General features: G+C 41.7%; 1 protein-coding gene across 2 annotated transcripts in view; it reads left to right on the forward strand.

Annotated features, from left to right (window-relative positions):
• The window catches only part of pnpla7b (patatin-like phospholipase domain containing 7b), a 335,345-nt gene that overhangs the window by 6,148 nt on the left and 309,661 nt on the right, over positions 1–19,536 (forward strand). The gene's annotated exons all lie outside the window — the stretch shown is intronic.

Consider the following 19,536-nt stretch of genomic DNA (forward strand, 5'->3'; position numbering starts at 1 on the left):
TGCACTATCTATCTCTGTCAGAAAGCAGGCAGCCCTCCTATTTCATCATTGGAGGTAAGCATAATGTTCAAACAAATTGCATTCTCAATTTGGAGTTCAGATATTAAGAGGTGAGGCGTAGTAGGGGATTTAGGATAAGTTTGAGAACCTTAAACTTAAGGTCTCGACAGACCTTGAGCTACATTATCAAACATCAGAGGTGATGGGTGAAAGAAGCTTGCTGTGAATTAAGATATAGTCAGCACAGTTTGGATGAGCTCAAGATCATTCAGGGTAGAAGATGGTATGTTGGGCAGGCAAATATTGGAATAGTTAAGTGTAGCTAATAATGCAAGTAGGATTCGATGCATGTTTGTAGATTCAACACAAGATACGTTCTCAGTTTTATAAATGTATTTTTTCACTGTGAGAATATGGTCAAGGTTAGCATTTATTGCCCATCTCTAGTTGATGTTGAGGACCTGTTTTTATGACGGTGTTCCCACATTGCTACGCTGATATCCAAGATTTTAACCCAGCCATGGTAAAAGGACTGTGATAATGCATTGATTTGAAGGTGACCTTGAAGACAGTGGGTTTCCCATGTGCTTGATCTTCTAGGCACTAGAGACTGAGAGTTTAGGAGGTGCTGTTGAAGCAGCTATGGCAAGCTGCAACAGAATATCTGATTGATGGTACCCACTTGGAGTGATTGTGCACTGGTTACAGAGGTAGTGAATAACTAAGGTGATGGATGGGGTGTCAATTGAGCAGTCACTTGTGTCCTGGATGATGATATGACCCCTGTGGAGACAGAACTCTTAAAACTCTTAAACTGCCTTAAAAGGATTGCACAACAACATTTCACATTTTATGATTTTTACAGTGTCAAATATACTAAAATCAACTAAATATTACAAAGCAACTCATACTCTGAAGTACAGAAATGCTGCACTGAAATCCCCATAAAATATTTTATACATTATATTGTACCTTAAAAACAGCCTTGCATGTAAAGTCCAAAATTATTCCCTGTTTTAACAGGATTCTTTTCCTTGTGACATTTCCTTTTTTCAACTTTTTTGAGCATAATCAAATTGACTTCCTGTATGAAAGTATCAGCTGGTGATTCCATATTCTTCTGTGGCTTTGTCTCCAGGCAGCTTCTGTTGGACGTTCTACCTCTCTGTCTCTGGACTACTGCCCCATTTTATCTTGAATTATAGCTACAGTTTAAAACAAAGTTGTCCAACACAGTCTAAGCATTTGTATCAAAAGTGTTGAGCTTCTTCACTCTTGTGGAACTATATTGAGAAGGCAAGTTATGAATATTGCACGCTTCTAACTTTTACATTTTAGGCTTTCGGTAGTCAGGAAGTACAGTAAGTCATTTGCTGCAAAATCCCCAGCCTTCGGGCTGCTTTTGTAGCCACAACATGAATATGTCTGGTCTTGTTCAGTTTCAGTCTAATGGTTATTGGCGTGTAATTGCCACCTGTTAGCACTTTGGACGACACCTTTCATTACTTTGACACCTGAGAGTAGGTTGATCAAGTGGTAAATGACCAAATTGAATTTAACCTCCTTTTTGTGACCTCCGTGTATATGCACAACGTTCCTCATTGTTGAACAGAATCCAGTGTTATAGCTGTGTGCTGAAGCAGTTTTGCAGATAGTTGTGCAGTCACGTTATGAAGTATGTGAACTCATTGGAAAGGGTGCAAGAGAGGTTCGAGAGTAGTTTCAGGGATGAGAAATTTCAGTTGTGAAGATAGATTGGAGAAGTTAGGATTGTTTTCTTTGGAGACAAAATTGACATGATAGAAATTTCCAGTCATGAGAGGCTGGACGGAGTAGTTAAGGAGTAACTGGTCCTTATTAAAAAGATCAAGAACATTTAGAATAAAGCAAATGTGATGTGTGAACAAGCTTCCCCTCACAGAGTGATTGGTTTGGAATGTGCTACTTCAAAGCAAAGGGAAGACAAATTCAATTAAGACTTCAAGAGGGAATGAGATGATTATTATTTAAATAGAACAATATTTTTATGGGAAAAGGTAGGAGAATGGCATACAACTCATTCAAAGGGCTGGTGTGCACATGATGGCCTCCTGCTCCATTAGATTTACGTGAACTAAGATATTGTTGGGTCAGTAAGCTCAGCTGTTCTTTTATACCATATTGAGAGAATCACATCGGTTGAAGGCTGGCACTTCTGATGATAGAGACTTCAGGAAGGATCCAAAATGGTTCATCAACTGGAAAGTGATCTTGGTTTTTTGAAGAATTATCTTTTGTGTTTGTGCTGGGTTTTGCTCTTGTTAAGGCTAAGAATGTTCATGGAACTCTCCTTCAGTTAGTTATTTAATTGCCCAGCAATATTCTTTGGATATGGCAACAATGCAGAGATTTTATCTGTTGCGTTGGTTGTAAGATTGCTGAGCTCTATCTGAATCATATTGCTTTTGCAATTCAGTCATAAACTTAAGATAGAGATAATATAAATTCTGATTACAATCTTTAATCCTTCTGAATATTGGAGTGGTTGAATATTGGAAAGGATTACAAATGTTAATTATTTAGAATGGATTACAGGATAAAACTGGTAACGAAGGTCAGTCTAACATCAGGAATGGAAAAAACTATTAGATCATTTTTAAAGGATAAAATTAAGAAGGGGCAGTCAATACAGATTAGTTAAAATCCAAACCACATCTGACCAACCTGCTTGTGTTGTTGAAATTCTGACTAGTCTCAGTTTATCTGGTGGCCAGTTATACCTATTTCACCTATTGATTTGACCTGTGCGTCCTGGGATTCTACTGTTAACGTGCTGGATGGAAGCCCTAACTCTTGTCTGTATCTAAATTTTCACTCATTCCTGTTCACCCATTCCAATATGGTTGCTAACTTCCATTTCTGGCTTAATGGTAAGCAATGTCTGGATTTTCAAATTAACCCACATTTTTAAGCCTAGCATCTACTACATGGCCTCACCTTTCCCTATTCCTGTAACCTCCTCCAGCTATTCAACTCTTGTGTAGAAACATCGCTATTTTTCTTTTATTTTTCTCTGGTTTGGAACTATCAGTTGAAGTTAAAAGTTGAACTTTGAACAACAGCTTGTTTAAAAGAGAAGATAATAAAGACAGATGTTTTATGTTAAAAATTGGCCTGGAAAGATAATGCAGTTTAATTCCTGGTTGAAGAAATTGCTGACGAATCAGCGGCAAGCTATTGCTGTGCTTGGCGCTGGCAGCTAGTTGGATGTTGAGTTGGTTAATGAAGGGAAAACTAGTTCTGATTAGGTTTTGGCAGGAGACAGTGTAATTTTTGTGAACTTCGAGGGACAGTGCTGCTTGGTTTTGCTCTCTTCCTGGTTTCTTGCAGTTATTGAATTGATTAAAGTTCTGAGAAAACAATGCCAGTCTGTAAGAAATAAGTAAATATTTCTAGAAGTGTGCTGAAACTGTTTGCATTAATTAATGGCTTTAGAATTCAAGCAAGGCATACAGTACTGCTTGCCTGTGAACAACTCATCGATACCAAGCTTTCACAAAATCTTTGGACAATCATTGGAAACTGTTTAACTGAATTGACAAATTACAATTCTTTTATTTTCTTTTTTGATTTATTTCTTCTGTGTGAAAGTAGGGGTATGATTAAAAAAAAGTTAGGCTTTTGATTGTAAGTATTAATTAGATTTTTTGCTGTTTATCTATGTTCTACTGTTAGTAATACATTGTCAGTTTTGAGTTTAAGTTATAAAGTTCGTGTCCAAAGTTTGTTGTTTATTACGTGTGATACAGGACAATTAGGTAGTTTGGGGGGGTCATTGAATGTTAATTCCATGTGTTGTGTATCTAATGATAATGATTTGGTTTGGCTTGCCTTGCCAGCCATGTGTCATAACAACACGTGATTTCTGCATCTGACCTCTTGACTATACACAATATATTAATTGTTGTCCACTCATTTCTAAGCTCTGGAATTCTCTCCCTAAACTTTTGGCGCCTCGACTTCACTTTCCATCCGTAACCAAGGTATGATACTCCTTAAACTGGCTTCTTTGATCAATCTGTTGGTTATCTGACCAGATATTTTCTCATGTGGGTTGGTGTTGGTTTTCTGGAGAACACTTGTAAACAAGCCTTGGGATGTTTTATTACATTAAAGGTGTTCTGCAAATTGTCAAAAGAATATTTGAAAAAAAACACTAGTAAATGAACTTTTTTACTGGTTTATTTGTAAAATATAAGCAAATCTTTTAAAAATATGTTGAATTTTAACTATGCAAATAGTTAAAGGAAATGAGCCAAAGAGCAGGGGTGTTGGCCTAACTGGAGAGTAGGATGCAGGGGGGTTGGTATTATGACCAATACTACTCTGGTTTCATAATGATTTGGACCCCAGTAAATAGTACAGTTTTGAAGAAGCAAAATAACTGCAGATGATGGAATCTGTACAGAAAACAATAAGTGCCGTAAATCACAGTGGGTGAGGCAGCTCAGACCCTCCAACCCTAACAACATCCTTGTAAATATTTTTGAACCCTTCCAAGTTTCATAACATCTTTCCAATAGCAGGGAAACTGAAATTGAACACAGTATTCCAACAGTCTCCCAATCAATGTCCTGTACAGCAACAACATGACTTCCTAATTCCTATCTCCTTCGCCCCTCCCCCAAGTCCCTCCTCCCTACCTTTTATTTTAGCCTGCCTGGCACACTCTCCTCAATCCTGATGAAGGGCTCTGGCCCGAAACGTCGAATTTCCTGTTCCTTGGATGCTGCCTAACCTGCTGTGCTTTAACCAGCAACACATTTTCAGCTCCTAATTCCTATACTCAATGCACTGACCAATGATGGCAAGCATATAAAAGGCCGCCTTTACTATTCTGTCTACCTACGACTCACTTTCAAGGAACAATGAACCTGCACTCCAAGGTCTCTTTGTTCAGCAATACTCTGCAGGACCTTACCATTAAGTGTATAAGTCCTGCCCTGATTTGCATTTCCAAAATGCAGCATCTCACATTTGGCCACTGACCCAACTTGTCGAAGCCTCCCCGAGAGCTTCACTGGGTAAGGAAGGATTCCCTACTGGAGTCTACTCAACCTTCCCTGGTTCTTTCCCTGAGATCGTTCAATTGCCTGGAATAAAATGTTTACAAGCAGTCCATTAAAGGTTTAGCATATTTATTTAAACATTTATTACAGTATCACAGTTACAGAGTAACAAGACACCAAGCCCTAGTCCAAGTAGAGGTTATAAAACCTTAGCAGAGTAGCGGTACCAGCACTTACCAACCTCGTGCTCTCTCAGACTATGACGAAAATGGCACTCACAATCTTTAGTACTTATACAGTTTTTTTTGCCCACTAAACATGTCAGTCAAACACCTGCTGATGAACATAATGTCCTCGCCACATCCCTGCTGTGCTTGTGATGAACTTCTTAGTCTTTTGTTGACCGATCACATTACTAGAATAGCAATAACGAAAGTGCCCTTGTACTGACTCGGGTGATAACATTAGTGTTGATATCCTCTAAAGTTTGGTCGCATACTCATCACCTCATGTCTTTATTTAAACCTGATTACTGACTTTTTTATGTCTTAAACCCATTCCTCATTGTTTTCCACCTCACATGCTTGGTCAGTAAACTCTTTATTCAAACCCCTGTTGTTTTCCCTTGGAGGTACTTTAAGTTTGAAATGATGTGTCAAAGACTTTTGTTCCTCCTTAATTACTAATTTTTAAGTTTCGTAGCTGCCTAAACTTGTTCTTGAACAGAGCTGGACTTCCTGCTTTTCCCAGCAAAACTATCTTAGTTAATACTTTTTTCCTTTTGCTTTATTTCTAACATTCTTTGGATTCTTTAATTCTATGCTTTCCCTTCATGTCCTTTTTCAATCTGATGAAAGTCCTGTTGTATGCTGAGGTAACTTTCTTTACTGTCCACTACACCACCAATTTTGGTGCCATCTGCAAACTTACTAACCCTAACTCCTTTGTTCACATCCGAATCATTTATATAAATGATGAAAAACAATGAACCCAGCATCTGTCTTTGTGGTACACCCCTGGTCACAGGTCTCCAGTCTGAAAGGCAACTTTCCACCACTACCCTCTGTCTTTGACCCTTGAGCCAGTTCATTCCACACGTGATCCACTCTCCGTGTAAAATATTTGTGTCTTTTTAAAATCTCTCCTCTCAAATTAAATGTGCCCCCCCTCGTCTTGAAATACTCCATTCTAAAGAAAAGACAGCTACCATTAACTCTATAGATACCTCTCATTATTTTATAAACTTCTGTCAGGTTGCCTCTCAAAGTGCTATGCTCCAGTGGAAAGCAATCCCAACCTATCCAGCCCTTCTTTATAACTCAAATCTTCCATGTCTGACAATATCCTGGTAAATCTCTTCTGAGCCCACTCCACCTTAATAATATCCTTCCTATAACTGTGAGACTAGAACTGGACACATTATTGTGGAACAGGCATCACCAATGTCCTGTACAATCTCGATATGACTTCCTAACTCCTATTCTCAAACGACTGAGCAATAAAGGCAAGTGTGCGAAATGCATTTTTAACTACTTTGCCTATGTGTGACGCAAACTTCAAAGAATTATTTACCTGCACCCCTATGTCCCTCTGTTCTACAATACTACCGAGGGGCCCTACCACCATTTGTGTAAGCCATTATGCACTACCTCACATTTGTCCAGATTGGACTTTGTCTGCTATTTTTCAGCCCATTGACCCATTTGATCAAGATCCCTTTGTAATCTTAGAAAACCTTCTTCGCTGTCTACTATGCCACTAATTGTGTTCTTGTCCACAGGCTTACTAACCATGCTTTCTATATTCTCTTCCAAATTATTTATAGAAATTACAGAGTGTCCTTGTGTGATTATGCAGTTTTCTTGTTAGACTGCATAAACTGATTCCTTTCATTGATGAAGCTGTTGGGCACAGATTACCATGTGGAAATACAATGTTGTGTCTGTAACTGAAACCTGGGCACATGGTGTTTAGGAAATCCAGAAAAGGAAGAGAAAAGGCATGAGAGGCGGTATTTATTACCAGCCTATCGTTTCTTGGGTTATTCCTATTGCCCTTCTTAAACAAAGGATCAACATTGGCTATTCTCCAGTATTTTGGGACCTTGCCCGTGGCTAAAGAGGATATAAAGATCTCTGTCAAGGCCTCAGCAATCTCTTTTGCCTCCCTCAATATCCTGGAATTGATTCCATCAGGCCCTGGGCAATTATCTACACTAATGTATTTTTAAGACTCCACCATTTTCTCCTTGATGAATACTGATACAAAATTAAAGACCTCATGCACTTTCTCTGGCTTCACACATACATTACCACCTTTGCCTTGAGTATTCATACCCTTTCCCTAGCTGTCCTCTTGCTCCGAATAGGCATATAAAATACCTTGGGATTCTCCTTAATCCCACTTGCCAAGAATATTTCATGGCCCCTTTTAATCCTTATGATTCCTTGTTTAAATTCTGTTCTGCTTCCTTTCTCTTCCTCAAGGACTGTATCTAAAACAATTTCCTTGACAAATTTGTTGGTAACTAGAGAGCCTGGTTTTAAAATAATAGATAGAAGAGCTAGAGTGGAAATGAGAAATTTCTTCATTGTTAAGCCTTGGAAGACAGTACCTGGGCTCTCTTCCCAGAGGAACTATTGAAAGGTAATTGAACATGGACTTGAAGAGGACTAATTTACAGAATTATGGGGAAAAGCTGAGGTATGTTTAAAAAAAAAGGACTGATCTCTGTCAGCATAAGTACAATGGACTGAAAGGCTGCCATTTTTCTGATGTTGGGCATGGTGAGCCTGTATTGTAACTTCACCATATTAACATCATAGATGATTGGCATGTACATCTGCACGTTTTTTTGATGGTAATAATGCTGAGAGACATACTGAACCATGAAATTACAGACTGAAATGGGTCGCAGACCATATTGACCAGCTTGTGAATGCTCAGGTTTGGGCTGATAGAACTGTTTTGAAGCATCCAATTGAGCAAGCTGGTTGGAATATGGAACATTGTGGAGTGTGTCCTCCGTGTGATTATGCAGTTTGCTTGTTGGACTGCATAAAATGATTCTTATCATCGATAAGGCTGTTGTTTGGCACAGATTACCATTTGGAAATACAATGTTGTGTCTGTAACTGAGACCTGGTTATATGGTGTTCAGGAAACTCAGGAAAAGAAGAGAAAAGGCATGAGAGGCAGTATTTACTAAGAGCAAAGAGCTATTTGGCTGGAGCTATGGAGCCAAAAAACATGGTAATTGCATTATTTGACATGTTTTATAGGTTAGGAGAAAGTGAGGACTGCAGATGCTGGAGATCAGAACTGAAAATGTGTTGCTGGAAAAGCACAGCAGGTCAGGCAGCATCCAAGGAGCAGGAGAATCGACGTTTCAGGCATGAGCCCTCCTTCAGGGTTCCTGAAGAAGGGCTCATGCCCGAAACATCGATAAGATTGCTTGAAGAAGGGCTCATGCCCGAAACGTCGATTCTCCTGCTCCTTGGATGCTGCCTGACCTGCTGCACTTTTCCAGCAACACATTTTCAGCTCATGTTTTATAGGTTACTAACTAGTGGAAAAGCTGTGGAGGAACAAATTTGCAAGGAAATTAGAGTTGCACAAATTATAAGCTAACTAAAATGAGAGACTAACTGAATATTGACCGTTATAAAGAACAGTGAGTGTTGATGCAATTGAAATACTGTACATAGATGTCCAAAAGGTCTTTGATAACAGTGCTGCACAAAAGACAAGTCAGCTCACAGCTGGATGGAATAGTTCAGTTTAACACCCCTGATCAGTATAGACAGGTTGGGCTGAAGGGCCTGTTTGTGCACTGTCTGACGCAATGATTCTATGACTTGTGGAATAAAAGGGAGAGTAGCAACATGGATATTAAATTGGCTGAGTGACAGAAACAGAGAGTCATGTTTAGTGGATGTTCTTCGAACTGGTGGAAGGTTTGTAGTGAAGATTCTCAGGCGCCAATATTAGGACTTCTGCATATAAAGATATGTTATTGACCCAGAACTTGGAGTATAGAGTACAGTTTCAAAGTTTGTAGAAGATACAAAAGCATTATGAATTTTGAGGAGGATAATCCAGAATTTCAAAAAGGATATAAACAAGTTGATGGAAAGGGAGGATAGGTAGTAGATGACGTTCATTGTGCAGAAATGTAAAGTGATTCCTTTTAAGATTACATGTAGAGAAATTGGGCATAAAGAGCACAATTCTAGAGGGGATTCAGGGACAGATGGACCTGAATGTATATGTTAATAAGTCATTAAATGTGACAGAACGTGCGTAGAGGACACTTAATAAGAGCAAGGAGGCAACTTGCATAAGTCGCTAATTTGGCCTTTGCTGGAGTATTGTATCCAGTTCTACAACTGCACTTTAAGGAGAATGTGAAGACATTAGGAAGAGTGCAGAAAGAGTGGTAACACTTAGGAAAATAGATGAGAGAAATCAAGACTGTTTTTAGAGTCCTAGAGACGTACAGCACAGAAACAGACCCTTCAGTCCAACTAGTCCATGCTGACCAGATGTCTTACCTAATCTAGTCCCATTTGCCAGCACTTGGCTCATATCCCTCTAAACCCTTCCTATTCATATACCCATCCAGATGCCTTTTAAATGCTGTAATTGTACCAGCCTCTACCACTTCCTCTGGCAGCTCATTCTGTACACACACCACCCTCTGTGTGAAAACATTGTTCCTTAGGTTCCTTTTAAATTTGTCCCCTCTCACCTTAAACCTATGCTCTCTAGTTCTGGACTCCCCCTCCCTAGGGAAAAGACCTTGTCTATTTATCCTATCCATGCCCCTCATGATTTTATAAAGCTCCATAAAGTCACTGTCAGCCTCCGATGCCCCAGGGAGACAGGCCCAGCCTGTCCAACTTCTCCCTTTAGCTCAAATCCTCCAACCCTGTAAACATCCTTGTAAATCTTTTCTGACTTCTTTCAAGTTTCACAACATCTTTCTGATGGAAGGGAGTCCAGAATTTCATGCAATATTCCAAAAGTGGGCCAACCATTGAAACATCTTGTATGGTGTAACAATCCTGGGAAAATGCTTGCCTTCCAGCTCTTGCACACCTTCTGATTGTGCCTTTATAGCCCCCTCTGATCTCTCTATCTTTGTCTATTTCCTGCGCTAATCTCACTGTGATCATTACAGTCAGTTAGCATCTTATAGGATGGACTGGCCTCCTAAGCCACTATTTATCTTGTAACCAACATAATCAGACATTCCAGGTTTTTAAAATTAATACCTTGTTGCTGTTGTCGGTCCTCTGGATGTCACATTTCCAACATTACAACAGTGACTATTAGTTACAATTCATTATATTGGCTGTGAAGTGCTTTGAGGTTATGGAAGTTGTTGTTAAATATGATTGTTTTCTGTCCATGTCTACTGTTTCTGAGATTAAATTGATGCTTGTATGTAGTTTGGGCTAATTCCTTTACTTTGGAGTGACTGTTTTTATGGGTGGAACTGGTGTCATTAACCAAATAACTATGATCACTGTCATTATACTGGAAAATACACATCATTCTATGTAATCATGGATCTCTGCAATCTGTAAATGAATAAGCTGCTGGCCATATGTGACAAATTGGGAACTTGGTGAATTTGATTTCTCAAGTAATTAAAACTGTGTTTAGATGATGTCATTGACCATATGAACTCTGCAGTTGCATGTTTTTAATGCTGTTCAAATATAAACACTGCTTTTCCAGTTAGTATTTTGCTATTTTCTCTCTAACATCCAGTAAGAACAGAGTTGGGATCGGATATATGTTTCTTACAGTCAGCGCTTTGGTCACAATCCTTTGACTGTCCCTTCAGCATTCAAGGAAATATGTACATAGAGTTTCAAAAACCTTCTCACCCCTGTTGGATACAGCGTGGCATTGTGTAACTTCTGACCTTATTGTAAATGGTAAAGCATTCTGTGTGAAATGGAGCAAAGAACATATTTACAATTACAATTATTTTTCTGTTATGTTCTTTCCATCCTATCATTCTTCCAAAGCTTCATTGGAATGTCAGTACTAATATGTTTGTGAAACAAATTATACCGCAGTCCGGAGTGTTTAATAAATGGTATTGTGCAAATTTCCTTTAAGGTCTTTCCTGTCTCAGAATGTTTATTTGTTGGGGCTGGTTCCTCAGGATGTTAGTTACCTCTGATGCTTTACTCAAGTGGCCCTGATTATATGAGGCTTGTTGCCAAGTGATGCCAGAGGGAAGTATCATGGAAGGAGATCATTTGCATTGAGTTTGTATCAGCTCTCTGCAACAGCAACTTATCTCATTTCTTTCCTCTGCCGTTCCCTATAGTTCTGCAAATATCTTCTCGTGCATCTATCCAGTTCCCCTTTTAAAAGCAATGATTCATCAAACTTGCAAGCTGTCCATGTCAGATAAGGTTTTCTCCTTTTTTAAAAAAAATTAACCTATTTTTCTGTTCAGAGATGTTATTATGCACTTTTGAGCAGTTAGGACTTGAATGCAGGCCTTCTGGTACAGGGTAGGGATGTTACCACTGAGCCACGACCCCTACCCTGTCCTTATGTGCCTTGCTTGAGTCTTGTTGGCTTTGCTCTCGGCAGAGGTAACCCACTTTCACCTGTTTACAGTTAAGATTTACACATAAATCATCATCAACTTTTGTATTGTGTGTCCCTAGTTATAAAACTCTCAATCCTGAATGTCTTGTTAACACCTTTCTCCACATCCCCAGACGTAGTTTGGCCAGCATAACCCACATTTTGAGAATAAATTCAAATAGTGACATTAATGCCCTGGTTTCCTTCATATGCAATAGTAATTATTGGGTTTGTTGGTAAAAATCTTAGCATTTTTTTTTCCAGTTCGTTTGGGATCTCAGTACAGTGTTTCCAATCTATACCCAGGGAATGCTGCTAACACTTGAACACTATTCTCACTTTTATTTTAAAACAATGAGCACATTGAGTGATGGAGGGGCTGGGTTGGAGGGATACCAGAATGCCATTGTAGGTAACATATGTTTTGGTTCTGAAGAAACTGGTTGGGGTGCTCCTTAAGTTTATGGATCCATTTACTGTAGGATGTTACTGATGTGATGGTGTGTGTTGTTCCATGTTGTAAAAGAGAGGATCTTTGTAATTCTGAGAGAAATAACTTCGTGAGCAGACAGACTTCTGCATACACTTTGTTGTATGCACTTGACGTTCAGCAGATACGTGTTCATTGTTTAAATTTTGTATATTCAGAAATTCTTGCTTTTTAAAGGTTTCTTGATTTCATAAGTTCTAATGATTTGCCATTTTTGAAGGTTTAAAGAATATATTCAAAACATCTTTCTACAGTGAAATATTATGGAAACATTTTTCCTTGATTTGCACTTACGGTACAAATCATGAACTGGACTGGAAGTGCTGTTCAAATTGGGCTTTTACCTTCTAGCCTTTATAAACCTGTCCCTTTACTAACCTGAGGTAGGTCTGAGCTTCAATAACTTGTATTTTGTTCACAGGCTGGAGATAAAAGTGGGATTGTGATTTTCATGGGGCTGCATAGACACTATAATATTGCGAAAAAAAGTGTAAAGTCCGCATCTACAAACTCCTGTCATCTTAAGTTGACATAAACCTTCTAACTGCATTTAAGTGATCCTCGATTTTGAGATTAGTAATCATAAGTACCTAAGATGATTAACCAGTAATAGGATCAGGATGTTAATTTGGAATTGCAAGAGAGCAGCCCAAGACCTTGAAATTAGTGTACTTGAAAGGGTAGCTTTCAATCTTTATTATTGTAGCAATCTTGACCAAAATAATTTAGATCTTAATTTATGACATATAAATGATTATTAAAACTAAGTTGAACAATGACTTGGAAAGATGGATGTTTCCTTAACCTCAGCTTTGAAGTTGTAAAAGTATGTCAGTGAATCCCCTTTAGTGATTAGTATGGAAACAGGATGAGATTAGTTTAAGCAATCCCTATTCGTACTCTTAAATTGGTGCTGGCAGCCAAATGCTCCGTGTGTCCATTGCTTACATTTGGCTCACGTCTCCCATCCTCTTGCCTCACAAGCTGACCAATGTCCAAGTCCTGTCCCCATCCCAGTACCCTTGGGCCACTGAAGCTTGTACAGTGACCCTTGGAAACTTGGTCTGTCATGGGGTTCTGAGACATAGTATGGGCTTGATTTCCAGCCTCCTCGCTCCAGGACACATCATCTGGACAGATGCATGTGTAGGTGGTGAGCAGAGGGATACAGATCCTTAGGAATTGGTTTAGATCTGCTCAGGCTTGGAGGGCTGAAAGGCCTGTTTCTGGGCAGTAAATTTTCTTTGTTCCAGTTTAACATTACTGACAACATATTACAAAATCTGCCATATTGCACATAGCTACACAGCCACATACCTTGGAAAGGACTTGGAGGGGGACTTGTGATTAGAGGAGCTAGAGCAGTAACATGGGAGAGACTAAATCTATGATTGGGGAACTTTTTACAGGTTGTGTACTCCACTCTCTGCTCCTCCAGTTGAGGTGACCTTGAATTATTTTGTCTGGTTATTGTGGTTTTATGGGCTATTTGTAAGATTTTGGGTGTGAATTCATCAGCTGTCACTGTGCATTTCGAGTGCTGGAACGTTGCAGAGCTTTGATCCTGCTGCCTCTAAGTCAGGAGTTGAGCCCGTGTCTAAAAAAGGGAACTTGAGCATTTCAACATGGTACTGGGAGAATGCATTGCTGTTGAATGTTAACAGATATTCCAAGTCAGTTGGTGCGAATGAAATGAAGACTCAATTTTTGGAGAATTTATAGACTTCCTCAGTCCTGCCATTCTTAGTTCACACCCAGTGTCACTGGTGTTCTCTGTATATATGGGGCATTGGTTAGCTTAGTAGGCTGAACGGCTTATTGCGATTCAGACTAATAGAGTCATAGAGATGTACAGCATGGAAACAGACCCTTCGGACCAACCTGTCCATGTCGACCAGATATCCCAACCCAATCTAGTCCCACCTGCCAGCACCCGGCCTATATCCCTCCAAACCCTTCCTATTCATATACCCATCCAAATGCCTCTTAAATGTTGCAATTGTACCTGCCTCCACCACTTCCTCCGGCAGCTCATTCCATACACGTAGCACCCCCTGCGTGAAAAGGTTGCCCCTTAGGTCTCTTTTATATCTTTCCCCTCTCACCCTAAACTTATGCCCTCTAGTTCTGAACTCCCTGATCCCAGGGAAAAGACTTTGCCTATTTACCTTATCCATGCCCCTCATAATTTTGTAAACCTCCAAAAGGTCACCCCTCAGCCTCCGACGCTCCAGGGAAAACAGCCCCAGCCTGTTCAGCCTCTCCCTATAGCTCAAACCCTCCAACCCTGGCAACATTCCTGTAAATCTTCTATGAAGCCTTCACAATATCTTTCCGATAGGAAGGAGACCAGAATTGCATGTGGCCTAACCAATGTCGTGTACAACCGCAACATGATCTCCCAACTCCTGTACTTAGTACTCTGATCAATAAAGGAAAGCATACCAAACGCCACCATCACTACCCTATCTACTTGCGACTCCACTTTCAAGGAGCTATGAATATGCACTCCAAGGTCTCTTTGTTCAGCAACACTCCCTAGGACCTTACCATTAATTGTACAAGTCCTGCTAAGATTTGCTTTCCCAAAATGCAGCACCTCACATTTAACTGAATTAAACTCCATCTGCCACTTCTCAGCCCATTGACCCATCTGGTCAAGATCCTGTTGTAATCTGAGGTAACCCTCTTCGCTGTCCTTGCCTACAGTATGAGTTCAATTCCCACACTAGCTGTGGTCTCGCCCTCTCAACCTCACCCCAGGCTTGAGACATGGTAACTCAGGTTAAACCATCAGCAGTCATCTTTGTTTAATGAAAGAATTGCCTGTGGTCCTCTGTGACTTTAGTGACTTTCCGTTCACCTTTATATGTATATACTCAATTAATGGCCACTGATTTATGAACATTGTATAGATGAGACATTAAACTGAGGTCTTTTCTGCTGTGGGGTGAATATAAACAAGCTAGCAGTACTGTTTGTGAAGTGACGGGCATTCTCTCTTGTGAACTGGAATGCTGGTTATTCTTCATCCAATGTGAATTTAAAAATGTATGGTCATTATCATATTGTTGTGTGTAGGATTTTTTTGGCTGTCACACTCCGCACATGGTAACAATAGCTGCACTTTAAAAGCACACCATTGACTGTGATGTACTTTGTTATGGATAATTTTGTTAAATGCAAATCCTCCTTCTCTCTCCACTCTCTGGTTTCACTGAAATCTTTCAGTAATGCTTATGTGTGGTTTGGGCTAATTTGCTTCAGAGAAGTTGTTAGTGTGGGTGGAGCTAGTCCATGTTATCAACAAAATATTCACAATTTAAGAATGATCTGGATGAGCACTAAAAATGCCAGGGTAGAGTAGGGTATGGACCAAGTGCAGGTAAGTGGGCGAAGTGTAACTTTATTTTTGTTGGTCAGCATAGACATGGTTAGCTGAAGGGCCTGTTTCTATCCTACATGACTCTATGACTCATTTGTGTATGAAATAGAGTCATAGAGATGTACAGCTCAGAAATTGACCCTTCAGTCCATCTCGTCCATGCCAACCAGATATTCCAACCCAATGTAATCCCACTTGCCAGCGTCTGGCCCATATCCCTCCAAACCCTTCCTATTCATATTCCCATCCAGATGCCTTTTTAAATGTTGCAATTGTACCAGCCTCCATCACTTCCTCTGCAGCTCATTGCATACACGTACCACCCTCTGCATGAAAAAGTTGCCCCTTAGGTTTTTTTTATATCTTTCCCCTCTCACCCTAAACCTACACCCTCTAGTCCTGGACTCCTCCACCCCAGGGAAAAGACTTTGTCTATTTATCCTATTAATGCTCCTCATGATTTTATAAATCTATATAAGGTCACCCCTCAACCCCAGCCTGTTCAACCTCTCCCTATAGCAAAAATTCCTTTCAGAACCCTTTCATGTTTCACAACATTTTTTCAATAAGGAGACCAGAATTGCATGCAATATTCTAAAAGTGGCCTAACCAATGTCCTGTACAGTCACAACATGACCTCCCAACTCCAGTACTCAATACTCTGACCAATGAAGGAAAGCATACCAAACGCCACCTTCACCTTCCTATCTACTTGCGTCTCTACTTTCAAGGAGCTATGAACCTGCACTCCAAGGTCTCTTTGTTCAGCAACACTGCCTAGGACCTGACCATTAAGTGTATAAGTCCTGCTAAGATTTGCTTTCCCAAAATGTGCAGGTTAGGTGAATTGGCTATGCTAAATTGCCCGTAGTGTTAGGTGGAGGGGAATGGGTCTGTGTGGGTTGCTATTCGGAGAGTCAGTGTGGATTTGTTGGGCCGAAGGGCCTGTTTCTACTCTCAGTAATCTAATCTAATCAAAATGTTGCACTTCGTATTTATCTGAATTAAACTCCATCTGCCACTTCTCAACCTATTGGCCCATGTATTTATAACTGAAAATGTGTTGCTGGTTAAAGCACAGCAGGTTAGGCAGCATCCAAGGAACAGGAAATTCGACGTTTCGAGCATAAGCCCTTCATCAGGAATGAGGAGAGAGTGCCAGGCAGGCTAAGATAAAAAGTAGGGAGGAGGGACTTGGGGGAGGGGCGATGGAGATGTGATAGGTGGAAGGAGGTCAAGGTAAGGGTGATAGGCCATCCCCCATCACGAAGGATACCTGACTGCCCTGGCCAACCCATTGTCTCAGCCTGCTCCTGCCCCACCGAACTCTTCTCTGCGTACCTCGACACGGTTCTGTCCCCTTTAGTCCAAGAACTCCCCACCTACGTTCAGGACACCACCCACGCCCTCCACCTCCTCCAGGATTTTCGCTTCCCCGGTCCCCAATGCCTTATTTTCACGATGGACATCCAGTCCCTGTACACCTCCATCCCCCATCACGAAGGACCCCGCCGCACCAACCAGTACCCTTCCACTGACACTCTCCTTCGACTGACTGAACTGGTCCTCACCGTGAATAACTTCTCTTTTCAATCCTCCCACTTCCTCCAAACTAAAGGAGTTGCCATGGGCACCCGCATGGGCCCCAGCTATGCCTGTCTCTTCGTAGGATATGTGGAACAGTCCATCTTCCGCAACTACACTGGCACCACCCCCCACCTTTTCCTCCGCTACATCGATGACTGTATCGGTGTTGCCTCGTGCTCCCACGAGGAGGTTGAACAGTTCATCAACTTTACTAACACCTTCCATCCCGACCTCAAATTCACCTGGACTGTCTCAGACTCCTCCCTCCCCTTCCTAGACCTTTCCATTTCTATCTCGGGAGACCGACTCAACACGGACATCTACTATAAACCGACTGACTCCCACCCTGCCCCCTGTAAAAACTCCATCCCATATTCCCAATTCTTTCGTCTCCGCCGCATCTGTTCCCAGGAGGACCAGTTCCAACACCGCACAGCCCAGATGGCCTCCTTCTTCAAGGACCGCAGATTCCCCCCAGACGTGATCGACGATGCCCTCCACCGCATCTCCTCCACTTCCCGCTCCTCCGCCCTTGAGCCCCGCTCCTCCAACCGCCGCCAAGACAGAACCCCACTGGTTCTCACCTACCACCCCACCAACTTCCGTATACAACGTATCATCCGCCGTCATTTCCGCCACCTCCAGACGGACCCCACCACCAGGGATATATTTCCCTCCCCTCCCCTATCAGCGTTCCGCAAAGACTACTCCCTTCGTGACTCCCTCGTCAGGTCCACACCCCCCACCAACCCAACCTCCACTCCCGGCACCTTCCCCTGCAACCGCAGGAAATGTAAAACTTGCACCCACACCTCCTCCCTCACTTCCCTCCAAGGCCCCAAGGGATCCTTCCATATCCGCCACAAGTTCACCTGTACCTCCACACACACCATCTATTGCATCCGCTGCACCCGATGTGGCCTCCTCTATATTGGGGAGACGGGCCGTTTACTTGCAGAACGCTTCAGAGAACACCTCTGGGACGCCCGGACCACCCAACCCAACCACCCCGTGGCTCAACACTTTAACTCTCCCTCCCACTCCACTGAAGACATGCAGGTCCTTGGACTCCTCCACTGGCAGAACATAACAACACGACGGCTGGAGGAGGAGCGCCTCATCTTCCGCCTGGAAACCCTCCAACCACAAGGAATGAACTCAGATTTCTCCAGTTTCCTCATTTCCCCTCCCCCCACCTTGTCTCAGTCGGTTCCCTCAACTCAGCACCGCCCTCCTAACCTGCAATCTTCTTCCTGACCTCTCCGCCCCCACCCCACTCCGGCCTATCACCCTCACCTTGACCTCCTTCCACCTATCACATCTCCATCGCCCCTCCCCCAAGTCCCTCCTCCCCACCTTTTATCTTAGCCTGCCTGGCACACTCTTCTCATTCCTGATGAAGGGCTTATGCCCGAAACGTCGAATTTCCTGTTCCTTGGATGCTGCCTGACCTGCTGTGCTTTAACCAGCAACACATTTTCAGCTGTGATCTCCAGCATCTGCAGACCTCATTTTTTACCCCATGTATTTATAAGGTCATTTCCTCTGCCCAGAAGCTTTTCAACCATGTCCTGAAACAAACTCGCTACCACAGCCTCATTTCCCCTTCCCCCACCTCAGTCTAGCTCCAAACTTCCAGCTCACCACTGTTCCCATGACTTGTCCTACCTGTTTATCTTCTTTTCCACCTGCCCACTCCACCCTCCTCCCTGACCTGTCACCTTCATCCCCTCCCCCACTCACCTATTGTACTCCATGCTACTTTCTCCCCACCCCACCCCCCTCTAGCTTATCTCTCCATGCTTCAGGCTCACTGCCTTTATTCCTGATGAAGGGCTTTTGCCCAAACGTCGATTTTGCTGCTCCTCGGACGCTACCTGAACTGCTGCGCTCTTCCAGCACCACCAATCCTATGTATTTATAGTCTTGTGTTAACTGGGAAAAAGTTGTTTTTCCACATTAACACAGCAAAGGGTAGTGGTTTATTTGACAAAAGAGAGAATGCTCATTTATGTACATGTTACACTGAGCGTTATGATTATATAAAACAAAATGCAAATTCCCTAATCTATTCATGCCAGATTATACTGATCACTGACTATAATGAGTTAGAAAATTAGTCACCTTTTTTTATTCTAAAGAATGTGGGTGTGAATGGGGTGGCACAATGTTTTCTTAGTTGTAAAAAGATCACAATTACAAACTCCTATAACTTTCACACCCGAGTCGTAGTCATACAGTTGAAAAACAAGCTCTTCGGCTGAACATGTCTATGCCGAACAACAAAAAAACTACATTTCTCCCATTTACCTGCACTTCACCCATAAACTACTACTGTATCCCCTAGCAGTTTAAACGCTCCTCATATGCCCTGAGAGTACCCATCTCCACCGCCCTCTCAGGCAGCA

This window comes from Hemiscyllium ocellatum, chromosome 21 (assembly GCF_020745735.1).
Source record: "Hemiscyllium ocellatum isolate sHemOce1 chromosome 21, sHemOce1.pat.X.cur, whole genome shotgun sequence".
Classification (NCBI taxonomy): domain Eukaryota; kingdom Metazoa; phylum Chordata; class Chondrichthyes; order Orectolobiformes; family Hemiscylliidae; genus Hemiscyllium; species Hemiscyllium ocellatum.